Genomic DNA, 21,222 nt, shown 5'->3' on the forward strand with positions numbered 1-21,222 from the left:
CAACTTTCAGAGGGAGTTGGATTACTTTTATGTTCAGCAGGGAATTAATTGTAAAGAATATGACAATTATATGTCACATAGTAATCATCACTTTCAGCATTTGTTTGATTTCCAATTGTTTGGTGATTACCAGTATGCTGATTTTTCTCTGTATGAGCTAATGAGAAGTTGTAGGGTTTGTGATCAGGTAGATGCAAATGAAATATTTAGCTTACCCTTGATTCATGGAAATGAGAATTGTGTGTTTGATAGGGGAAATAATTGACTTCAATTGTGATGGCCCAGGGCCATTATGTAAATAAATCTATATTGTATAGTCGTTCTACTTTCAGTTGTGTGGTTTTGAATAAGGAGCCCTTGTGTTTTATAAGAAGTGATCTATTTTTTGGGTGGTCTGCTTAACCAGAGATTCTAGATTCTTGTGTTGATCTCGCAATCAAACATCCCTAGTTAGAGCCATTGTTGGGACTCATACAAATTTGAATATTTTGAGAGGCCCATTTCAAAATTTTGCATCTCCACTTTCAAATGACCACTTAGTGAATCAACCTGAGAGGCCTATTTTGGGGCATGTAAAATGGAACCAGCTGATTATCAAGGGGTAAGGCTTGGGAAATGTGTCCTACACATTTCATTTAGCCTATATAGTAATCTACAACTTTCAGATTTCAGTTTAGATCAGTTAATCAAGTACCCATATCAAGGGGTCAACTGAAAGTTGTTCAATGCACATATTCAGATTTTACCAAGTGGCCTACTTTGAGGCCTTGCATTTCATGACCAGTTGATTGTCATGTTAAAATAAATATACTCCTGAATTGTATGCATATAAGTGAGTCCATATGCCAAGTTTCAAGTCTCTATCAATCCATTTGCAGATTATATTGTTTGCATAAGTCCCTGTTTCAACAGCTAATCAAAGCACTACTTTGCATGTGTAATAAATGCCTCGATGAGTATCATATCAGAATATTTATTTCAGGCTATTTCTAGTATGAAAGACAAGCTATGTCTCCAGTTTGAAGCTCCTACCAATCTGTTTGATCAGTTTTCCAAGATGGTTTCTTGGGCCATTCTATTCAGTTTTCTGCACTGTCATTGTTGCATGTGTTAAAGTTGTCATTTCGATGAGCTCACCATTTGCACCCTATCAGCTTCCAAGACAAACTAAGAATTCCATGGTCTTTCTTGTACTTCAAAGTACCTATGCCCCAAATTTAGGGATCCACAGAGACAATTTGGTATTTTTAAAGTGTGCACTTTGTGGTCCCTGCACATTGATTTTATCTAGTTCAAGTGTTGACAGAGCCAAATGGTCGTCTTTGTGCATTAATATTTCTTCACCCAAGATTTGTCTTGAGAAATGGTTTGGCAGAGTGAATGCCCATATATTAGACAGTATTCCTATCAGTTTGTGATGTCCAGAAAGGTGTTCTGACCAGTTTTAAAATTGCATCTTTGGGTTTAAATACAAAAATGTGGCACAGTTACCAGTGAGTTGCAAAACTCAGTTCAGTGATCAGAAAATTGTGCCGATCAAATCCAGAGGTATGTTCAAGATGCCTAAAGGATTTTCAAGGGTCAGTGGAAATCCTCTTACATGTTCTAGTTGAAAGATAATGATGACTATTATGAAAGAAAAGTCAACAATGGTTAATAGATTCATTGAGCAAGAACATGGAGTTTGTTGAAAAGTTTCAGAAGCTTTCAAGAAAGTGCATCCGTCGGGTGTAATGCCAAACTCTAGATATTTTCTCTGATCTTCCCTAAATGGCGTGGTAGTTTAGAGGCCAATTAAACTTTAATAAATGCAATCAGCAGGCTTAGAACCCAACCCTCCCACGATGTGGAGTAGGCATTAAAAACTCCAAGCAAATTCCATTATGGCATGATAGCAGCCCTCAAAAACTTCAAAGAAAATGTAATTGGTAGGCAAAGTGCCATTCAGAAACTCTCCAGATCCTCCAGGGGTCACGTGGGCCTTAGAAACCTCCAAGAAAATGCAAGGGGTTGTGTGGAGTGGAGTTGAGAGACATTTGAAACTCCATTTTGGAAATGAAACAAGCAGGTGTAAAATTAATTCCAAATTCTTTGTTAGTCCCCCTGCTATGAGTGTGGTGTGGGGGTTTTGAAGTTAAAAGAAAATGCAAATTGGCAAGTGTAATGCCAAATCCCCAACTAGAAATTTAAAGCCATAATAACTTCAGAAAAATGCAATTAGCGAGTGTAGAGCCTCCCTCACATGCCTCTTCCTATGCGCCTGCATGGAGGTTGAAGAGGGCTAAATTGACTACTTCAAAAAATGCATTAGTTGATGTAAAGATAAAACCACACCTTTTGCTTGCAATCTTCCCTACTATGACTGTGGCGTGATGGTTGGGAAAGGCTAAGGAAACTTTTAGCAAATGCAGGTGTGTGGTAATAGACCATGTTAAATCTCCAAACAAATGTAAATCCTCCCTCACGTGGTGTGGAATGGCATGATGTAAATCCAGACTCCATCAACTCTTGCCAGTATCCTCTCTGCGTGGTGTATGGAGAAGAGTGGTTAAATTTTTAAGCAAATGCAAGTGCCAAGCAAAACCATTCATACCACATTAGTGGTGGGGAGGAGCGTTTTAGTATTTAAATGTATTTTCATACACATTCATAGCATGAAAGCTCAAAGGATTTTGACAAGGAGCTCGCTCAGCAACCCAGTGGACCCCACGTGCATGCACACATCCCGAGGCAATTGAATTTTGTAGCGAAAAAGGCAAAATAACCAGCAAGCAAATCAGGTAGATGAACGGTGATCGTAGATGATCCAATGGTGGTCAGGCTGACACATGGCAGGCCCGACAGAGGGGGTGAGCAGAAAAGACCAATTCGAGACCTTGCAACTTAAACCCAGTCTCCAACTCGCTAGCATAAAATGCTAATGCCCAAAAGACTTGATACCTTACGAGTGAGCATATCTGTAGATGATCCAATGGTGGTCACTAGGTCACAATGAGAAAGCGCTAGTTGGCATATCCCTCGTGACCTCATGACAAAGAAGAGCTCCATTCCGACTGTGAGTCCAAGCCATACTGAGGTGGTAGTACAGGGACCCCAGAGCCAATCACAAGGTGCCACGTGGTGGAACGTAGAAGGAAAATGGAGTAAAAATAAAAAATAATCATATAGTTCAGACTATAGTGGAAATTCAAAAAATTTAAATGATGGATCTATATGAGTGATTAATTTGCCTGAGGGTTATTTTTTACCCAAATATGCAAGTATTATATACCGTTGGAAAGCTCTCAGAACGTCGGAATGAGAAATTGATTTATGCAGTCAGTTTAAACACATGTCAAATACCTCAAGAGAAGTTTCCTTGGGACTTCAAAAGAATTTATGTTTCAATCAGAAAGATTGGACTTTCTGTAGGCCAAGTGTGTGAGCGGTTAATGTTGAAAGATTGGACAGTTGCCATTGTCAGAGTGTGAAATCTGATTTTGTCCTCCCTTCCTTCTTATTCAAAGGTTTTCTCATTTTGTAGGGGTTCTAGATTTTTGTGAGCAACACTCCTGAATCCTAGTTTCTAATTTTGATTTTTTTCCAAGTTTGTACAGTCTAATGTCCCTTTCCAAGTAATAGAGTATCTTCTTGTTGTAGATGTTTTTTGTTGCAGGTCACGTATATGTAAGGCGTATATATAGTTTATTGGATTGTCTCTAGGCCTTGTCTTATTTTCAATGAATCCAGTCTTCAAGGGAGTTTGAGTTTGTCCTCTCAAAGTTAGAGTGTAATGGTTGTTCTTAGGTACTCTTCAAGGAAGAGTTTAAATTCTATGAATAATCATTTTGGATTCGGGATAATGTTTGGATATGTATGATCCTTTGTTCTCATTTAAGAATGTATTAATGTCAGGCATTAATACAGGAATATCTTTATTTCAATAAATTGGATTTGCAATAGAGGTTTCCATGTACAGTTTGATGTATGACTCCATGCCCTTGGATAAGGCACTCGTCTTGCAGATTCTGGGGATTCTCAAAGATTTTAAAATCAAATATCCTTTTACTTTTATGTTTGTAGGTTTAGTTTGATCCACCTATCTCATGCTCCAATCTTGTTGAGACGTCGATGTAGATTTAGCCCATCTATAGTAACCTCCTTGTTGTTGAGCCGTGTGAGATCTATCTACATTTGTTGATGCCATATGTCTGTAACTAGTTGTATTTTATGCATCAAAGGGTGTTCCCCCCTAGGTCTTGTAGAACCTAAAGTGTAGGAGGATCATTAGGATCCTATGTTATGTTGTCCAAGCCCTAAAGCATTTTATTTATTGAGATTGGCTATTTAGTAGATAGTTTGCAGGTGAACTTGGGTTTCTATTTTTTGAGAACAATAGGTAGTAGTCAGAATGTGGGATTGTATAAACCTTTGATAGGACTGGTAAGACCTTGTGAGGATATAAGCATGGATCTTATACTTGGATTGTCTAAGACACCAAGAGGGAATGATTCTATACTTTTGGTAGTGGATAGATTCTCAAAGATGCCTCATTTCATACCTTGTAAGAAGACATCAGATGCATTGCATGTAGCAAACCTATTTTTCAAGGAAGTAGTGAGATTGCATGGATTGCCTAAGAGCATATTTTCAGGCATAGACACTAAGTTTGTTGGCTATTTTTGGAGAATACTTTGGAAGAAGATGAAGATAAATTTGAATTTTTGTTCTACTTTTCATCCATAGACTGATGGATAGACAAAATTTCTTAATTGGAGTTTGGGAAACGTATTAAGATGTTTAGTGGGAGATAAAACTGGAAGATGGGATTTGAGCCTTGCCTAATAATATTTTGCCTACAACAATTCAGTGAATAGGAGTTTTGAAAGGACACCTTTCTAGATTGTTATTGGAGTGTATCCTAGAGGTATATTAGAATTGCGGGATATTAGTAGTGAGGACTGAAGAAGTTGACAAGAAGAAGACTTTCCAGATCACATGGCAGCATTGCATATTCTGGTTAAGAAGCATTTGGAAGACATGAACAACAAGTATAAGGAGAAGGAAAATGAGAAGAGGAGACATAAGGAATTTTAAGTTGGTGATGAATTTATGGTATATCTGAGAAAAGAGAGATTCACGATTGGAAATTATAACAAGTTGCAAATGAAGAAGTTTGGACCTTGCAGGATTTGCAAGAAGTTCAGTTCTGGAAATGCATATGAAGTAGAGTTACCAGATAGTCTAAGTATTTTACCTGTGTTTAACATTGCAGATCTTTATGAGCATCATGAACTAGAATTTAGTGAGGATAGTATTGAAGACTTGGAGAAACATTTACCCTGGAATGAACATGATCAAATTGAAGAGATTTTGGTCATTAGGATTGGTCATAGTATCCGAAGTAGTCAATATAAAGAGTATCTTGTGAAGTGGAAGGACAAACCAGTTGAAGATTCATCTTGGATTTCTTAGGCAGAGGTAGGTTGCCTTGGTTTTATTCTAACCCCAAAAAAGTGAGAGGCTCACTTTTTATTTTAATAACCCCAGATGTTTGATGCAGAAGCATCCCCGATTCATAGAAATATTGCATCAACTAGAAACATTTTCCTTTCTGTCTGTTTTTTGTTTGTAGTTTCATATTTTCTTTCTGTGTGCCTCAATTTTGGCTCACTAGATCCTGTGGAGGTTGATTCTAATTGAAGAATTGATCATCTTTCTTGTTTCTAGATCCCATCGCATTTTGATAATTTTCTGGCAAGATATCGCTATCGGTTTCCTTGACAATTTTGTATTGCCAGTTGACAGTTCTTATTACCAGTTGCCTAGACCTATTTTGTTGATCTACCAAAACCCCTTCCAAACCTTGTAGAGCCTTAGGCATTGATTCCAATGTTCATTGGCATGTGGTTGACCTTTTCTTGTGATCTACATTCATCCTTTGTATTTTTCAGAGGAATCTCTTGATGGAGGGTGACCTTGTTTATTTTACATGTTAGGTCTTGTTCTTTGGGTTTCGGTCCCTTTTTGGGATGACTAGATCCTTTGGATTGATATATATATAATCGTAATTGCGCATTATAATGTAATCAATCAAAGAATCAAGTAAAGAGACTATGCATAGAAGATAGATCCTAAGATACAAGGTCTCGATTGTGACCTATTCTATATGTTCTGCCAGGCCTGTGAGCCGGTTATGTTGTAACCTAGTTATTATTGGTTGGATGTAATGAATTTTCATGAAATAAAACAATCTTTTATGCATTGCCTCCATCATATCTTTGTGTTTCATTTTTCTTTTACTCTTGTTGACTACTCCGGATTGATCTCTTTGAGGTTCCTCCTCACCGGTGACTCCTTCACTTTGGGTTTCCTTATAGGGAATTTTGTCTTTTTTGGTGAAGTGTCACCACCAATTGATTTACAATATAATTTTTCAAAGCTTTTGATTAAGGAAAAAATAGGTTTTGAAGGGACCCAAAACCCTTTGTTGGTAATTTGGTATGGTTTTGTCATTGATGCCAACACCTACTAAAACTCTAGCACTTTGGAGATCCAACAACATTGGCAAGCAAGTAAATTTTGGACAATCACTGGTATATGGTACACTGGCAGGATATAATAATCATTGGCACTTGAAGTGGCATGGAAAACACTTGGTAATATTGAAAACATCATTTTGACATCTTGTTTTGGAGAATTGGTTATTGGTATATTCACATTTGCATATTTGCTATTACCAGCAAATAGTCCAGGGTATACACCAGCAGTTTTATCTTTTCCAGATCAGCATGGCATGCTTTGGAGATGATTAATTATTGTTGTAAATGCATTAAGCCAACATGTTCAATCGGTTATTGCATTAGACATTGTTTTGTTTGTAAAATGTTTTTATTGTAAATATCTTGTAGAGCCGACCTACTAAAATTGGTCTTAGGTTATGGTATAAATGTAAGATCTTATTTGTAAGATCAAACAAAGGAATGTGAAAAGGGATTGTGTGAAGGTATATGCAAGAATAAGCAGAGCTATACATGCAGACATCATTTGAATATTGAAGGAGGGTTTTTTTGAAGACAATCAGAACTATACCAGTACTGAATCCAGCATATGAAGATGCTATTTTGTGTAGTACTTTTTTGTTAGATTTAACCATCCATATTTAGTTAGTGTGACTCCCATTTTATGATTGAGCAGTGAGCTCTAGGTGCTTGGCCTTTCTGCATGTACAGACCCCTTTTATGTACACTTACTATCTACAATAGTATCATCTAATTGTGGGTAAGGTTTCCCACCGTGGTTTTTCCCCTTACAAGGTTTCCACGAACAAATATTGGTGTTATGTGTTGTGGATGACTTTGTCTTTATGTTTCATGCACTAATCCTTATTGGTATAGCAATTAACTGTTAAATCTGTCTACCGACATATTGAACTGGTTTACCACTATTAACCATTAAGTTGATTAAGTTGTTTTGGTTTGAATTTATTTGACAACTGATTCACCCCCCGCTCTCATTTGTCTCCGGGACCTAACAATTGGTATCAAAGCCTAGTCCTCTTTTGCAGAAGTTTAACAGCTTGAGGAGATCCAATGTCTACTAACTAGTTTAGGAAGGATAGTCCTAAACTTGATGGAACCAATTATGCAATATGTAAGATCAGAATGGAGACACATCTAAATTACATTGGAAAGGACATCTAGGATGTCACAAAGAATGGTTATACTTCTCCTACTCATGGTCAACCTAATCCACCTACCTTGGGAAAAGATGAAGAAAATGATTGGAAAGCAAGAGAAGCACTTTTGAGCACATTATCAGATCAACAAATCATGGGACTATCAGATAGGTCTACTGCTAAAGCTATTTGGGATCATTTGGAAACACTGAATGAAGGAGATTCCATAGTCAAAATTGAAAAACTTGAAAGCTTTCGAGTTAGGTATGAACATCTGAAAATGGAAGAAGATGAAAAGATTTCTGCTTTTATGGAAAGAGTAAATGAGATTGTTTTGGGTATTAAATGTTGTGGAGGAACCTTAAGTGAGGATGAAATTGTTTCAAAAGTTTTAAGAGGATTGCCATTGGCATATAAAATGAAAGTCATTGCTACAAATGAGTTGAGAACAATGTCTAATACATCAGTAACTAGGGATACATTGATTGGGAAACTTTCAGCTTTTGAAATTGAAGAATTTGTCATGTTGCTACTATAAAGATAGATTTTGCATTTAAAGCATCAACATCATCTGCTCCATCATTTGAAAAAGCTGATTGGAAAGCCTTTTATGCAAGAGAACTTGAAGAAAGCAGGAAAGAGAATGAAGAACTTGAAGAACATGAAGCACTATTTGCAAGGAAAATGCCTAAAGGTCCAGTTGGAAGTAAGTATGAAGGTAAAGCACCCTTTAAATGTTTTAACTGCAATAAGATTGGTCATATGGCTTCAAGATGCCTTGATAGACATGCTAGACTAAGAGAAGAAGCTAGAAGAACATACAAGCCTAACCCTGAATATCAAAGATACAGATTTAAGAAGAATAAAGACAAATCTTATTACATTGTTGATGAAGGTGTGATTGATGATTCTGATGAGGATCCAGTAGATAATGGATGGGTTTTTGTTGCTATAACAGAAGATGAATCGACACCTACTGCTCAACCGGTAGAAAAGGCCTTGGCAACTAAAGTTGAAGTAAAGGATGAATGGATCATTGATTCAGGATGCTCACATCATATGACAGGAGACAAAGGTAAATTATTGAACTTTTAAGAATACAATGGAGGCTTAGTGAGATTTGGAGATGACAAAGCTTGTTTGATCAAAGGTAAGGGTACAATATCTCTTGCTGGTAAGCATAACACTGATAATGTTTGCTATGTTGAAGGATTAAAGCATAATCTTTTGAGTGTTGGTCAATTAGTTGAGAAAGGATTTCAGTTACAATTCATAAATGGAAAATGCAAAATCATGAATAGAACTGGTTTAGAAATTGCAACCGGTAATCAAAGTAGAGGTAACATCTTTCATCTGAATAACAATGAAAAGACATGCTTGATTGCTCATATTGATGAAAGTCGGCTATGGAATAAGAGACTCTGTCATGTAAACTTTGCTTGCATGGTGAAGATCAGTACTATTAAGGCAGTTAGAGATTTACCTAAAATTGTCAAACCTCACAATATAGTATGTAAGGAATGTCAATTTGGAAAAGAAGTTACAGCTAGTTTCAAAAGTATTCCAGAAAAATCCAATAATGCTCTTGATTTGATTCACACTGATTTATGTGGTCCAGCTAGAACTAAAAGCTTACAAGGTGATAGATATGTCATGCTAATCATTGATCATTACTCAAGAATGTGTTGGGTTACTTTTCTTAGAGAAAAATTAGAAACAATTTGAAAGTTCAAACTATTCAAAGCAATGGTAGAAAATGAAACTTGTAAGAAAATCAAATGTCTAAGATCAGATTAAGGAGGAGAATTTATATCTAAGGAATTTAACACATTCTGTGAAGTAAATGGAATTAGAAGACAACTATCAGCACCCTAGACACCACAATAGAATGGAGTTGTTGAAAGGAAAAACATAACTATCTTGGATGCAGCAAGAAGTATGTTATCAAAAGAAAACCTACCACATGTATTTTGGAGAGAGGCATTTAGTACAACCATCTATACATTCAACAAAGTTCACATCAAAGGTGAAACCGGTAAGACCCCTCATGAACTATGGTTTGGTATTACCCCTACACTTAATTATTTTAAAATATTTGGAAGTAAATGTTATATTAGAAGAGATGAGTTTATTGGCAAATTTGATCCTAGAAGTGATGAAGGAATATTTCTTGGTTATTCATCTAAAAGCAAGGCATATAGATGTTTTAACAAAAGATTGCAAAAAAATTTTGAAAGTACAAATGTAAAGATTGATAAACAATTCAGAGGAACTTCAAGGTATATAGACTCTGAACTGACAACAATTTTTTTGACAAATGAACCTACACTGAATCCACCAGTATAGAATGAAGATCTAGTTACCCTGGTATCATTTGAGGATTCCACAGTAACTGAGGAACTGCAGCAAACAAAGACACCCCGGTATGTAAGACTGAATCATTTTGAAGATCAAATAATTGGAAACAAGTTTAAAGGAGTTATGACAAGAGGAAGATTGACAAATGAAGAGGTATGTCTTATTTTTCAAATTGAACCATCATCTGTTAATGAGGGATGTGAAGATAAACACTAGATTAAAGCTATGGAAGAAGAATTAGAACAAATTGAGAAGAATAACACTTGGACATTAAGTTCCCGGCCTAAAGATAAAAATGTAATTGTAACCAAATGGGTATTCAGAAACAAAGTTAATGAATATGGTAAGGTTATCAAAAATAAAGCAAGACTAGTGTGTAAGGGATATTCTCAAAAAGAAGGAATTGATTATAATGAAACCTTTGCACTGGTAGCTAGAATAGAGGCAGTCAGATTATTCTTGGCTTTTGCAGCACACAAGAACTACAAAGTTTATCAAATGGATATTAAATGTGCATTTTTGAATGGAGATCTTGAAGAGGAAGTATACATTGAACAACCTGATGGATTTTCTTTGACAAATGACAAAGATATGGTTTGCAGGTTAAGAAAAGCTTTGTATGGATTGAAGCAAGCTCCAAGAGCTTGGTATGCAAGATTGGATAAGTATCTTTTGAAGATTGGTTTTTCTAAAGGAAATGCAGACAACAATTTATACTATAAGTGACTAATGATGACATCTTGGTTATAGAAGTATTTGTTGATGATATAATCTTTGGAGGAGAAGATGGATTATGTAAAGAATTTTCTATTAAAATGCAACAAGAATTTGAAATTTCTATGATTGGAGAAATAAAATTCTTTTTAGGATTGCAGATTTCACATACTGATAAAGGTATATTCTTGAGTCAATCCAAGTACTTAAAAGAGTTACTAAAGAAATTTGGGATGGAGAACTCTAAACCGGTAAGGACACCTATGACTACAAATGACAAAGTATCACTAAGTGATGAATCTACACCTGTTAATCAAACTAGATACAAATCTATGATAGGAGGTTTACTGTATTTGACACAAACTAGACCTGATATCATGAATGCAATATGTATTGTCTCAAGATTTCAAAGTAATCCTAGAGAAAATCATGAATCAGCAATAAAAAGGATTTTCCGGTACTTACAAGGCACTATAAATCTTCGATTATGGTATCCTAGAGATGAAAACTTTGAATTATGTGCATACACAGATGCAAATCGGGCAGGAGATGTGGATGATAGAAAAAGCACCATCGATGGAGCATTCTTTCTTGGAAATAGACTAGTTTCTTGGTTAAGTAAGAAATACAGTTGTACATCTTTATCAACAACAGAATCAGAATATGTTGTAGCAACAACTAACTGTACACAGGTACTATGGCTTAAGCAAATGTTAAAAGACATAAAGGTAAAATGCAAGGAACCTTTTACTATGTATTGTGATAACACTGTAGCAATTGATATATCTAAGAATCTGGTATTACATTCTAAAACCAAACATGTTTCTATCAAACTGAATTTTCTAAGGGAAAATGTTGAAGCAAAGGAAATAAAACTAGTTTATGTGAATACTAAAGAGTAGATTGCAGATATCTTTACTAAACCTCTGCCTAAGGAGACTTTTGAATATCTTAGAGATCAGCTTGGGGTCATACCCCCACCAGTAGAGACTTAGGAAGTTGATGATTGTCATCAACCGACAGAATTAACAGAGAAATCTTTATTCCAACTTTGATGGGAAGCTACTTCTCAAGGGGAGTAGTTGGTATACTAAATTGATTGGTATTTTGTATATGAACTTGGCTTGGTAAGTACTTTGGCATTTGATATCAAAGGGGGAGAGAGTGGTATGGAAAAAAACAAGGAAAACACATGTTTCTCCTAGGGGGAGAGATTGTTGTTTGAGAGAGATTATCACTCTCTGTATTTTGATTTCAGAGATTATTGGTTTTTGGTATTTGGCATTTCTGTTTTTGGAACTTTGATGGTCTTTCCATCTTGTGTTGCCATAAATGCCAAAGGGGGAGATTGTTGGTATTTTGGCATGGTTTTGTCATTGATGTCAACACCTACTTAAACTCTAGCACTTTGGAGATCCAACAACATTGGCAAGCAAGTAACTTTTGTACAGTCACTGGTATATGGTACATCGGCAGGATATAATGATCATCGGCACTTGAAATGGCATGGAAAACACTTGGTAATGTCGAAAAAAAAATTTTGACATCTTGTTTTGGAGAATTGGTTATTGGTATATTAACATTTGCATATTTGCTATTATCGGCAAATAGGTCTAGGGTATACACCGACAGGTTTATCTTTTCCAGATCAGCATGGCACGCTTTGGAGATGATTAATTATTGTTGTAAATGCATTAAGCCGACATGTTAAATCGGTTATTGCATCGGATATTGTTTTGTTTGTAAATTTTTTTTAATGTAAATATCTTGTAGATCTGACCTACTAAAATTGGTCTTAGGTTATGGTATAAATGTAAGATCTTATTTGTAAGATCAAACAAAGGAATGTAAAAAAGGATTGTGTGAAGGTATATGCGAGAATAAGTAGAGCTATACACGTAGACATCATTTGAAGATTGAAGGAGGGCTTTTTTGAAGATAATCAAAACTACATTGGTACTGAATCCAACATACGAAGATGCTATTTTGTGCAGTACATTCTAATTGGATTTAACCATCCAATTGTAGTCAGTGTGACTCTCATTTTGTGCTTCAACAGTGAGCTCTAGGCGCTTGGCCTTTCTGCATGTGCAGACCCCATTTATGTACACTTATTATCTATAGTAGTATCATCTGATTGTGGGTAAGGTTTCCCACCTTGGTTTTTCCCCTTATAGGGTTTCCACGTACAAATATTGGTGTTATGTGTTGTGGATGACTTTTTCTTTATGTTTCATGCACTAATCCTTACAGGTATAGCAATTAACTGTTAAATCTATCTACCGGCATATTGAACTAGTTTATCGATATTAAGCATTAAGTTGATTAAGTTGTTTTGGTTTGAATTTATTTGACAACTGATTCACCCCCCCTTCTCAGTTGTCTCCAGGACCTAATGCCATTTACAATTAGATTTTGAATGGATCTGGAACCTTCAAACAAAAAATTGTTCTAACAAAAAGAACATGAAAGCAATAGACAACCATGGGTTATTTTCACTCCCATAGCCATATACATGGGTTTTTAAAGTATGATCGCACAACCAAAAACAAAAGCTACAAAAATAATGGCCAACAGCCAGCCTAAAGCCAACCACCAACCAAGAACCATCAAGATTTACATTTAGAGCTACTCTTGTGGGGGCAGAGAGTCATGTCAAAAGAGGGCCTAGATAGCTTATCTTTCTTACCCTTAATAGAAATCTAGTCTTCTTTCACTTGTGTTTCCTTACCATGCCAAGCCAATGAAAGACCACCATTATCTTGAGAATGAATGCCTATAGAAACAGTCTCCACTGTCTCAAAGATATAGTCAGTTTTTCTCCCTATAGGCATGGCATTGTCAAAAAAGCCATGAGATTTGATAGCTAGAACACTATCACCAGAAACTATAGCCTAAGGACAATTCTCTCTTTCTTTAGGGGTTTCAAAATAATAATCTTGCATAGCTTCAGCAACCCCACCATTTGTGACATCTAGAGAGGATGCCCCAAGACCCCATGAGTCTATCGCAACCACCTAAGGAAAAATCCTATGTTGCTCATATTTCTTCTCCACCATAAAATTTTGTTGAAAAGCACCTTTCCACCATGTCCGTCATTGCCTTCTACTCAAATCCATATTTTGTAGTCGCATGACCTATTTTGAAACATCTTCTACACTGGAAGGGAATCCCTTCATAGTCCAAAGAATGAACCCAACAACCCTTAAAATATTTGAGTAATATCTCGACAGACAATCCTTTTGAAACATCTATTTCAACTAGAATGCGGGCAAAGGTGGAGTGAAAAATATCAGATGATTCATCATCTACCATCAAAAAAATCTCCATGGGAATCACCCACTTCCTCTAAAAGAGGATTAGCCCATAAATTAAGGGAGAGATTAGGAAGCTGAACCCAAATCGGGATCTTGTTAAACATTTCAGAAGAAGGATTGAAATTAGAGTGCCAAGACTTAATCATCAACAAAAATCTATCCTCCCGGCTAAAATAATGATTAGATAAGATTTTATTTCTATCTTGAGCATTATTATACTTTGCAATAAAAAATCCCTTAGCCATGGGGAAAATATGAACTTTACCAGTAATAAGAGGCTCCCAATGTTTTGAGATCTAGGTATGTAATTGAGGGAGGCTAGTTTAAAAACCCCTAAAATGACATATCACACCTTGTGTGGAAAAAATAGAAACATTCTGATCTATATACAAGTCAATCCTTTTAAGGATGTTAGGTTCTTCAACAAAACATCCAAGGAAGCTTGGATACCTATTTATTTTTTCTTATTCCAATTTTATTGGAATATTCTATTTCCTTCTTCGTTGGAAAATTTCATCAAAGGTGATACAATTTCTAATTATATCCTCATCCAAGAGAAATTCATGGGTGGCCCCTATGCTAGTCAAGAATTTTCTTTTTACATAATTGATGTAACCCTCAAGGCCATGTAATCTTTTTGGGCCCAACTCCAAAGAATAATTTTTTTTGATATAACCTTGTAATTCCTCAAGAACATTTGACTTGGAATGGAGAACCCTACACATTTAGTGCTAGAAAAGTCCCATTTTTCTGTCTCTCCATTAATTCCTTTTCAAACCACATTATCTACCACATAAACTCTAAGATATGGACTCTATCAAAAATAAACATTGCCAATTTATGGGGAGCTTACAGACATCCATATACCCTCATGAAATTATGATAAACCATGTAGAACCAATCTCCAAAGTTATGAGTATGCCCTACTTTAGGCTTCCTAGCCAAGGGCCTTATCAACTCCATGATTTGAGTTGACAATCTATTCACCTAGTGATTCAAAGAGTGCATTACTAAAACAACAAAATCATCATGAAAATATTTATAGTCACTTTTTTTACATCTCTTTTCCGATATGTAACACCATAGTTGCAGTGTCATCCTTTTTCCCATGTTATCAACAATGCCCAATTTCATCTTCTTCTCCAATGGCTATCTATTTTGATATAATATCATATAAAACAACAATAATGATGGAAAACATAGGATCACTTCTTCTCTTTCAATGCCACAAGTTGTAAATGAATCCTCCTTTCAACTCTTAGAGAAAAATCAAACTCAAGGATTAGTTCAAAAGTTTGAATTGTCATTCATCGGCAAGCAAGTGACTCATGCACAGTCACCGGTATCTGGTACACCGGCAAGATATAATAATCACTGATGCTTGGAATGATATGGAAAACACTTGGTAATGTCAAAGACATCATTTGGACATCTTGTCCTGGAGTTTTGTTCATTGGTATATTCTTAGTTGCATATTTGCTATTACCGGCAAATAGGTCTAGGGTTACACCGGTAGGTTTATCTTTTCCAAATCAACATGGCACGCTATGGAGATGAATAATTAATGTTGTAAATGCATTAAGCCGACATGTTCAATCGGTTATTGCATCAGATATTATATTGTTTGTAAAATGTTTTTATTGTAATATCTTGTAGAGCCAACCTACTAAAATTGGTCTTAGGTTATGGTATAAATGTAAGATCTTATTTGTAAGATCAAATGTGGAATGTGAGAAAGGATTGTGTGAAGGTATATGCAAGAATAAGAAGAGCTATACACATAGACATCATTTGAAGATTGAAGGAGGGTTTTTGTGAAGATAATCAGAACTACACTGGTACTAAATCCAGCATATGAAGATGCTATTTTGTGCAGTACATTCTTGTTGGATTTAACCATCCAACTATAGTCAGTGTGACTCCCATTTTGTGATTGAGCAGTGAGCTCTAGGTAGTTGGCCTTTCTACATGTGCAGACCCCATTTATGTACACTTACTATCTGCAGTAGTATCATCTGATTGTAGTTAAGGTTTCCCACCGTGGTTTTTCCCCTTACAGGGTTTCCACGTACAAATATTGGTGTTATGTGTTGTGGATAACTTTGTGTTTATGTTTCATGCACTAATCCTTACCGGTATAGCAATTAACTATTAAAACTATCTACTGGCATATTGAACTAGTTTACCAGTATTAAGCATTAAGTTGGTTAAGTAGTTTTTGGTTTAAATTTATTTGACAGCTGATTCACCCCCCCCCCCCCCCCACCTCTCAGTTGTCTCCGGGACCTAACAATTGGTATCAAAGCCTAGTCCTCTTTTGCAGAAGTTTAACAGCTTGAGGAGATCCAATGTCTACTAATTATTTCAGGAAGGACAGTCTTAAACTTGATGGAACCAACTATGGGATATGGAAGATTAGAATGGAGACACATCTAAATTGCATTGGAAAAGACATCTGGGATGTTAGAAAGAATGGTTATATTGCTGTTGTACAATGTCAGCCTAGTCCAACTAACTTGACAAAATATGAGGAAAATGATTGCAAAGCAAGAGAAGCACTTTTGAGCGCATTATCAGATCAACAAATCATGGGACTATCAGATAGGTCTACTGCTAAAGCTATTTGGGTCATTTGGAAACACTGAATGAAGGAGATTCCATAGTAAAAATTGCAAAACATGAAATCTTCTGAGTCAGGTATGAACATCTAAAAAATGGAAGAAGATGAAAGGATTTCTGCTTTTATGGAAAGAATAAATGAAATTGTTTTGGGTATTAAATGTTGTGGAGGAACCTAAAGTGAGGATGAAATTATTTCAAAAGTTTTAAGAGGATTTCCACTAGCATATAAAATGAAATTCACTGCTCTAAATGAGTTAAGAACAATGCCTAATACATCAATTACTAGGGATACATTGATTGGGAAACTTTCAGCTTTTGAAATTGAAGAATTTGGTCTTGTTGCTACTATAAAGATAGATTTGGCCTTTAAAGAATCAACATCATCTGCTCCATCATTTGACAAATCTGATTGGAAAGCCTTTTATGCAAGAGAACTTGAAGAAAGTAGGAAAGAAAATGAAGAACTTGAAGCACTATTTGCAATGAAAATGCCCAAAGGTCCAGTTGGAAGTAAGTATGAAGGCAAAGCACCCTTTAAATGTTTTAACTGCAATAAGATTCGTCATATGGATTCAATATGCCCTGATAGACATGCTAGACTAAGAGAAGAAGGTAGAAGAACATACAAGCCTAAATCTGAATATTAGAGTTACAGATTTAAGAAGAATAAAGACAAATCTTGTTACATTGCTGATGAAGGTGTGACTGATGATTCTGATGAGGATCCAGCAGATAATGGATGGGTTTTCGTTGCTATAATAGAAGATCAACCGACACCTACTGCTCAACCAGTAGTACAGGCCCTGGTAGCTAAAGTTGAAGTAAAGCATGAATGGATCACTGATTCAGGATGCTCACATCATATGACAGGAGACAAAGGTAAATTCTTGAACTTTCAAGAATACAATGGAGGCTCAGTGAGTTTTAGAAATGACAAAGCTTGTTCAATCAAAGGTAAGGGTACAATATCTCTTGATGGTAAGCATAACACTGACAATGTTTACTATGTTGAAGGATTAAAGCATAATCTATTGAGTGTTGGTCAATTAGTTGAGAAAAGATTTTAGTTACAATTTAAAAATGGAAAATGCAAAATCATAAATAGATCTGGTTTGGAAATTGAAACCGGTAATCAGACTAGAGGTAATACCTTTCATTTGAATAACAATGAAAAGACATGCTTAATTGCATATATTGATGAAATTTGGTGATGGCATAAGAGACTCTATCATCCAAACTTTGATTGCATGGTAAAGATTAGTACTACTAAGGCAGTTAGAGATTTACCTAAAATTGTCAAACCTTAGAATACAGTATGTAAGGAATGTCAATTTGGAAAACAAGTTAGAGCTAGTTTCAAAAGTATTCCAGAAAAATCCAATAATGCTCTTGATTTGATTCACACTGATTTATGTGGTCTAGCTAGAACTAAAAGCTTACAAGGTGATAGATATTTGATGCTAATTATTGATGACTATTCTAGAATGTCTTGGGTTACTTTTCTTAGAGAAAAATCAGAAGCACTTGGAAAGTTCAAACTATTCAAAGCAATGGTAGAAAATGAAACTGGTAAGAAAATAAAATGTTTAAGATATGATCAAGGAGGTGAATTTACATCTAAGTAATTTAATACATTTTGTGAAGTGAATGGAATTAGAAGACAGCTATCAGCACCTCAGACACCATAGCAGAATGGAGTTGTTGAAAGGAAAAATAGAACTATTTTGGATGCAGCAAGAAGTATGTTATCAGAAGCAAACCTACCACATGTATATTGGAGAGAAGTAATCAGTACAACGGTCTATACATTTAACAAAGTTCACATCAAAGGTGAAACTGGTAAGACCCCTCATGAACTATGGTTTGGTAATAATCCTACTCTTAAGTATTTCAGAATTTTTGGAAGTAAATGTTATATCAAAAGAGATGAGTATATTGGTAAATTTGATCATAGAAGTGATGAAGGAATATTTCTTGGTTATTCATCTAAGAGGAAGGCACATAGATGTTTAAGAAAAGATTGCAGAAAATTGTTGAAAGTACAAATGTAAAGATTGATGAACAATTCAAAGGAACTTCAAGGTATATAGACTCTGAACTGGTAACATAAATTTTGACAAATGAACCTACTCTGAATCCACCAGTATAGAATGAAGATCCAATTACCCCGGTATCATCTGAGGATTCCATAGTAATTGAGGAACAACAACAAACCAAGACACCCTGGTATGTATGACTGAATCATTCTGAAGATCAGATAATTGGAAACAAGTTTAAAGGAGTTATGACAAGAGGAAGATTGGAAAATGAAGAGGTATGTCTTATTTCTCAAATTGAACCATCATTTGTTAATGAGGCATGTGAAGATAAATTTTGGATTAAAGCTATAGAAGAAGAATTAGAACAAATTGAGAAAAATAACACTTGGACATTAGTTCCCTGGCCTAAAGATAAAAATCTAATTGGAACCAAATGGGTATTTAGAAACAAACTTAATCAAGATGGTAAGGTTGTCAGAAATAAAGCAAGACTCGTGTAAGGGATATTCTCAGAAAGAAGGAATTGATTACAATGAAACCTTTGCACTGGTAGCTATAATTGAGGCACTCAGATTATTTTTGGCTTTTGCAGCACACAAGAACTACAAAGTTTATCAAATGGATATTAAATGTGCATTTTTGAATGGAGAGCTTGAAGAGGGAGTATACATTGAACAACCTAATGGATTTTCTTTGATAGATGACAATGATATGGTTTGCAGGTTAAGAAAAGCTCTGTATGGACTAAAACAAGCTCCAAGAGATTGGTATGCAAGATTGGATAAGTATCTTTTAAAGATTGGTTTTACTAAAGGAAATGCAAACAACAATTTATATTATAAAGTAACTAATGATGACATCTTGATTATAGAAGTATTTGTTGATGATATAATATTTGGAGGAGAAGATGGATTATGTAAAGAATTTTCTATTAAAATGAAGCAAGAATTTGAAATATCTATGATTGAAGAAATAAAATTCTTTTTAGGATTGCAGATTTCACAAACTGATAAAAGTATATTCTTGAGTCAATCCAAATACTTAAAAGAGTTACTAAAGAAATTTGGGATGGAGAACTCTAAACTGGTAAGAAAACCTATGACAACAAATGATAAATTATCACAAAGGGATGAATCTACACCTGTTAATCCAACTTGATACAAATCTATGGTAGGAGGTTTACTATATTTGACACAAACCAGACCTAATATTATGAATGCAGTATGTATTGTTTCAAGATTTCAAAGTAATCCTAGAGAAAATCATGAATCAGCAATACAAAGGATTTTTTGGTACTTACAAGGCACTATAAATCTTGCATTATGGTATCCTAGAGATGAAAACTTTGAATTATGTGCATACACATATGCAAATTGGGCAAGAGATGTGGATGATAGAAAAAGCACCATCGACGGAGCATTCTTTCTTGGAAATAGACTAGTTTCTTGGTTGAGTAAGAAACAAAGTTGTACATCTTTATCAATAGCAAAATCAGAATATGTTGTGGTAGCAACTAACTATACAGGTACTATGGCTTAAGAAAATGTTGAAAGACATAAAGGTAAAATGAAAGGAACCTATTACTATCTATTGTGATAACACTACAGCAATTGATATATCTAAGAATCCAGTATTACATTCTAAAACCAAACATGTTTCTATCAAACTGAATTTTCTAAGGGAAAATGTTGAAGCAAAGGAGATAAAACTGGTTTATATTAATACTAAAGAGCAGATTGCAAATATTTTCACTAAACCTTTGCCTAAGGAGACTTTTCAATATCTCAGAGATCATCTTGGAGTCATACCACCACCGATAGAGACTTAGACAGTTGATGATTGTCATCAACCAATAGAATTAACAGAGAAATCTTTTATTCCAGTCTTTGATGGGAAGCTACTTCTCAGGGGGAGTAGTTGGTATATTGGATTGATTGGTATTTTGTATAAGAAATTGGTTTTATTGTAACTTTGGCATTTGATGTCAAAGGGGGAGATATTGGTATGGAAAAACTTTGAGAAACACAAGGAAAACACATGTTGCTCCTAGGGGGAGAGATTGTTGTTTAGGAGTGATTATTACTCTCTGTATCTATATTTTGATTTTTGTTTATGATCTTTTTGGAGATTGTTGGTTTTTGGTACTTGGCATTTCTATTTTGGTAGTTTTTCCATCTTGTGTTGCCATCAATTCCAAAGGGGGAAATTGTTGGTATTTTGGTATGGTTTTGTCATTGATGTCAACACCTACTAAACTCTTATCAACTCTGGCACTTTGGAGAATCAACAACATTCACCGGCAAGCAAGTGACTCATGCACAGTCACCGGTATCTGGTACATCGGCAAAATATAATGATCACCGACACTTGGACTGATATGGAAAACACTTGGTGATGTCGAAGACATCATTTGGACATCTTGTCCTAGAGTTTTGTTCATTGGTATATTCATAGTTGCATATTTGTTGTTACTGGCAAATAGGTCTAGGGTTACACTGGCAAGTTTATCTTTTTC

The sequence above is a fragment of the Cryptomeria japonica genome, chromosome 10 (genome assembly GCF_030272615.1).
Source record: "Cryptomeria japonica chromosome 10, Sugi_1.0, whole genome shotgun sequence".
Classification (NCBI taxonomy): domain Eukaryota; kingdom Viridiplantae; phylum Streptophyta; class Pinopsida; order Cupressales; family Cupressaceae; genus Cryptomeria; species Cryptomeria japonica.